Source organism: Rutilus rutilus (assembly GCF_951802725.1).
Source record: "Rutilus rutilus genome assembly, chromosome: 11".
Classification (NCBI taxonomy): domain Eukaryota; kingdom Metazoa; phylum Chordata; class Actinopteri; order Cypriniformes; family Leuciscidae; genus Rutilus; species Rutilus rutilus.
In genome coordinates this window covers 13796312-13801636 of record NC_140216.1, presented here as the reverse complement: position 1 = coordinate 13801636, position 5325 = coordinate 13796312, and the positions used below count along the sequence as shown (strand labels likewise).

Genomic DNA, 5325 nt, shown 5'->3' with positions numbered 1-5325 from the left:
TAAATGACCCAACTGACCAAGAAAACGGCGATTGTCGCCGAAAAGCGACAAGTTTGCAGGTATGTATGGTACTCGCAACTTGCAAGCCGTTTGAGAGGCAGCTTTAAGCGTGTGCGCTTTGGGTGAGAGCACGAAACCTTAGGGAATGAGAAAATTATGCCAAATTTCAGGCCCTGTAACACCAGAGCGAATAAGACGTGAAAGTTGGTGTGTGTCAACGCTGTCAGAGATGGAGAGAAAGCACAGCAGGACCCGGTGGATAGATACTGCGGGAAATGAGTATTGGAACCGTTTCAGAACCCAAAAATCTATATTTTTGAACACTACAAAGTGGGTTGATAATCAGTTAAGTTACACTAACCACAAGTAATTTACTAAGAACTGCTTTAATTTGCAGAAGCTTTGAGTTGATTACAAGCAAGTTAATCAACACCAATTAATATTTAATTTCCAGTTATTTACTTGTGACAAATAGCCACGTAATAAGCTGGAATATACAGTCGAACAGTTATACATGCCAAACAAGATCTGACTATTCTTTTCATTCTACCAAACACAAAAACACAGAAACAATGGTTGCTTTCTTTCAAAGAAAATCCTCTTTATTTAGCTGAATATTTTCATCCAAAACAGTTTTCATATATCAAATCCTTTGGAACATAACATTCCTCAATATTTGAACCAACAAATTCAAAATGCTAAATGGAAATCCAGTATGCAATATTCACTACGTCATTAGATCTCGCCTTACTCAAAATGAACATTTCGTGATCAACACCTCAGCAAAGTAGCGGCTTCTCCCTGTAAAAGAATAAGAATATGAAATAAGAAATAAGAATATTTACATGAAGCAAGATTATTTCTCACCTTAAGATTATAGACAACTAGTTTAAATGTTTGAAGACTATATAACCATGCTGGGAAGGGAAACACAGCAGGCCTCAAACCACCTCAAATTTCTCTAGCAGACATCACAGGAAAGGCAAGAGTCACAATGACTCAACCTCGCTGGAGAGCCTGCAATGACTCTTCTCTTTTACAGAGAACATACTACTGTAAGTTTAACTAAAACAGTTGCATTTTATTACTAAGTGTGAATTGTGTGTTGACCAGACTTACTTCCTTCTTGCAGCAGCTGTGATAGAAACTCATGGCCAATACATATCATTTAAGGTGGCAAAATGAATGTACTATGAAGACTTCAAGAAAGTGGCATTATGCTGCAAGAGAAAGACCATTTCAGTACATTTCACAAAACTACTTGACAGGCAGACATTGAGACCCTCGAGCACATGTTGAAACATAGCTTGTCAGGGGTTTCTATAACCATGCTGTAGGGGGAAACAACACGGCCTCAAACCACCCCATGTCCATCTAGCAGACATACAGGAAAGGAAAGAGTCACTTCAGACTCAACCTCGCTGATCAGCCTGCACGACAACGCACCACATTCACATCTTAGCGCTTTAGGCTTCACATTAATTACCAACCTAAATAGCTAAAAACTGTTTAAAAAATGTATATCTAAATGCAGAAAATGTTACACTAAAGTTTAAATAAGATTTAACTAATACAAACATCTGAACTCGTATCCACAAGTGGATCCCTGTGACCACGTGTTTTTAAAATTTAAAATCACAGTTAAAGTTAAGAAAAAAAAAACTGTTACTACAATCTAGGCTATAATGTTACATGTTAAAGTTACTAGCAGACAAGAATCGTTAACTTATTACAAACATGACATGCATAAAACCAGTCTTTACAATAAAGTACGACTAAGTGTAACTTACTGCATTATATTTTACATATTAAAAAAATATATAGAGAGAGAGATGAACAGTAAATAATTTGTTGTTATATTATCCAAACCTCACCTTAAAAGAGACGACAAAGAAGCTACTGCTCGCACGATGGTCTTCGAGGTAAAGAAAGAAGTATCGGAAATCACGTCAGTTGGTCGCCGCTTCTTCTTCTGAGGTTTAATGGCGGCTCACTGGCAGGTTTTTGGTGCGTTACTGCCACCAACTGGAGCACAGAAGAGCACCGAAGAAAGGATAAAATAGTCATATTTAAATTTAAATATTTAAAACCTTTTGCATTGTAAGTTTGACTTCCTATTTCTTTTTGAAGTTCATTATGCTTTAATTTCCATGCTGTACAGTTGAGCAGTAGGCCTAGTTGATCTTGTCGCAAGTGTGTTTAGTTTTGCATTATGCTGATTTTACTGGAGAACTAGCGATCCTTTTTAAATCTCTTATCATAAATAAATTTTATTTTTATAAATTTTATCAGAGATTTAAAGAATGTTTGAAAAGGTTTCATAAATAATTTATTAAACTGACTCATATTAATTTGACTTTTAGTTACTAATAATTAACAAATCTACCAAATTATAGTAAATGATCGTTTTTTGCTTACACATAGGTTTTTTTATTATAAAATGATGATCTGGCCCCACGCAGTCCATATAATATCAGATCATATTAAATAATATCAACTGCCCTCTTTTCAGCTGAGTCTGCAAGGACAATTCACTTCATCATTGTCAGCTTTAGTTTATTCCTTGGTCAGCTTTTTAATGATTCCACGTGGTTACAGTTGAGTAGCATTAATATATTATGGCATTATAGCCTACATCATTTCTTTTGAAGTAGGAAATAGCTTCTGCTAAGATTTCTATATGTTCAAAAAAATCTCTCATTTGATGCAGTGTCCAGTGATGTCGATTTAAAACGAGTAAATGTTTTGATCCTTAGCAAGAACTGTACCTGGAGACAACATTACAAACATAAAAAAAGGAAAATAGAATGATGGAAAATCCTGCCGTTTCCAGCTCTTACACTAGAGGTCAGCATAATACTGTTAATCATGCTGACGTCTCACAGCACAGTAAAACAATACCTTTACTTGTTAAATATGACACTGCGTGGTAGTTATTTGTAATTTACTTACAATATTTTTTTTTATACAAAAGCTTATTATTATACACTTACTGGAATAAAAATGCTGTAGACCCTGTGGGAGATAGGGGTTTAGTGTCATGCTCAAGAGCCTAAAGGCAAGAGGTGATCTCAGTACCTCTACAGGCTCACAAAGTTGGCTAAAATGTCCAAGTCACACTTCACCCCAAATCTATAATATATATATATATATATATATATATATATATATATATATATTGCTGTGATCTCACATGAGTGACAGTGACAGGCCTATATATATATATATTACATAAAGAAAATAAGGCTTAAGGTTTTTATGGAATGTTGCCGTATTTATCCATGCACATTATTATCATTATTATTACTATTACTTATTTTTTCAATTCAAGTTCCCTCTTATGTTTAATCAAAATAACTTCCCCTCTCCCTCTTGCAATGAAATCTCTTATCTGATGATGTGTTTACTGGCGTGAGGGCGGAACAACCTGTCACTCATGTGAGATCACAGCAATACCACACCACAATGATCCAATCAGTTCCTGATCAAGTCCAGCTCTTCATTTTTTCTTGTTCGAGAAGCCATTTCACTTGGATATACGTCATAATAGGGAATAAAAGGCTATCGTAACTTCCGTTTCATGTTGATTTTAAGATTTTATGCACTGTGGCATTATTTTTGGAGACAGTTCAATGGCGGCCCAGGTTTTTGGTGCGTTACTGCCATCAACTGGAGCACTGGAGAGCACCAAAGGATAAAATATTAGTAATGTATTTCAATTCTGATATGTAAACCTGTTACTCTGAGGTAATTTATTAATGTGGCATACACTTTTCATTGTCCTGGACCATTGTTAAAATGACTTTGCACTTTAAGTTTGACTTAGTTCATTATACTTTCATTTTCATATGCTGTACAGTTGAGTAATCACAAATGTGTTTAGTTCTAAATTATGCTGATTTGACTGGAGCACTTTTAACTGAACCTTAAGTAATAATGTAAGTAATAAAGACATGAAACCAAAGCTGTTGGGTCAATATTCTGGCCAACTCCAGCTTTGCCAATACTAGAGCAGGTGGCCAGGAGAAATCTGTGCCTTCTGTCTGTGCACACACCGACTATCTCTGTTTGTCCAGTCATTCTACAAATGCATGCAAATGTATACCCTTCATTTGCTTGTGTTAATGACAGCTGCACAATGGTTTAGTGATTTTGAATCTGAAACATGAGGAAGAGTTTCAGTTTGACACATGTGGCCTTAACACAGAGAGCCACACAGCGAGAGCACACAGCACTGTGCCAACACAGCTAAAATGGGATGACTCACGGAGCCAAGAAACAGACATCAGTGTTGTGCCATGAATTGAGGCTCTTGTGCAGATGGACCAACTAACCCCTCTGTGTTGCTTACAGACTTTCACTTTTCAGTCCTTATTTAATCACTTTTTTTTTTTTTAAGCAAATGCCAGGCTTGCCATTATTTAGGAGAATAAAAGCAAAAGATCATTCTAAATTAATGTTTGGGCAAATTTGGTCTGTGTTAGTTGATTTGTCACAACATTGTGGTCCAAAGTTAATGTGATGGTCCATATGATATATGACATCAAGTCTTTGTCCTTCTCTATAGAAATGTGTTTAATACATTCGTTTTTTAACTGGTTTTGCTTCAGGATCCAGATTTTACATTTGGACATCAATTGGCAACCCAAACAAAATAAAAAAACATGTCTTTAATATCAAAACTGATTTATTTATGTATAGGCCCAAAGATATGCAAACTGTACATAAAAACATAACATACAGTAAGTTGAATATGAAAACAGATCATAAAATGCATAACATCAAAGGTGTAATTTACCATCCTATTGGCCAGTATTTAATATGTTGGCATGCTTAGGTTAGCTAGCGTTGATTGGACACCGACTTTTGATTTAAATAAATAAATAAATATGCTTTAAACATGAATGCATGTATTTTTTTAGTTTTTCTCAAATTATATTTATAGTTCAGACCATTCATTTTGATTTAATATTAATCAAAAATGAATCAGCCAGTATGTTCTGCCATCACTCTGGTGTCAAATTAAGATACTATTTAAAAGGAAAGTTACCTTTTTTAGTTGCATTTAGCCTTGATTGTCCCCCTGCTATCCTTGACCTCACTTGACTTTATTAAAGGGATAGTTTACCCAAAAATGAAAATTAGCCCATGATTTACTCACCCTGAAGCCATCCTAGGTGCATATGACACTCTTCTTTCAGAAGAATACAATCGGAGTTATATTAAAAAATGTCCTGGCTCTTCCAAGCGTTATAATGGGAGTCAATGGGTATATATTTTTTGGAAGTCCATCAAGCGCATCCATCCATGATAAAAGTACTCGAA

The 5325-nt window shown here is 35.3% G+C and overlaps 1 long non-coding RNA gene across 1 annotated transcript; it reads right to left on the bottom strand.

Annotated features, from left to right (window-relative positions):
* Window positions 1–580: 580 nt before the first annotated feature.
* On the bottom strand, window positions 581–2032 carry LOC311299165. Its single transcript, XR_014629078.1, has 3 exons — window positions 1875–2032; window positions 1120–1220; window positions 581–801 (listed from the first exon to the last, which is right to left on the bottom strand). It is a non-coding gene; the product is annotated as an uncharacterized lncRNA (long non-coding RNA).
* Between the last annotated feature and the right edge of the window lie 3293 nt (window positions 2033–5325).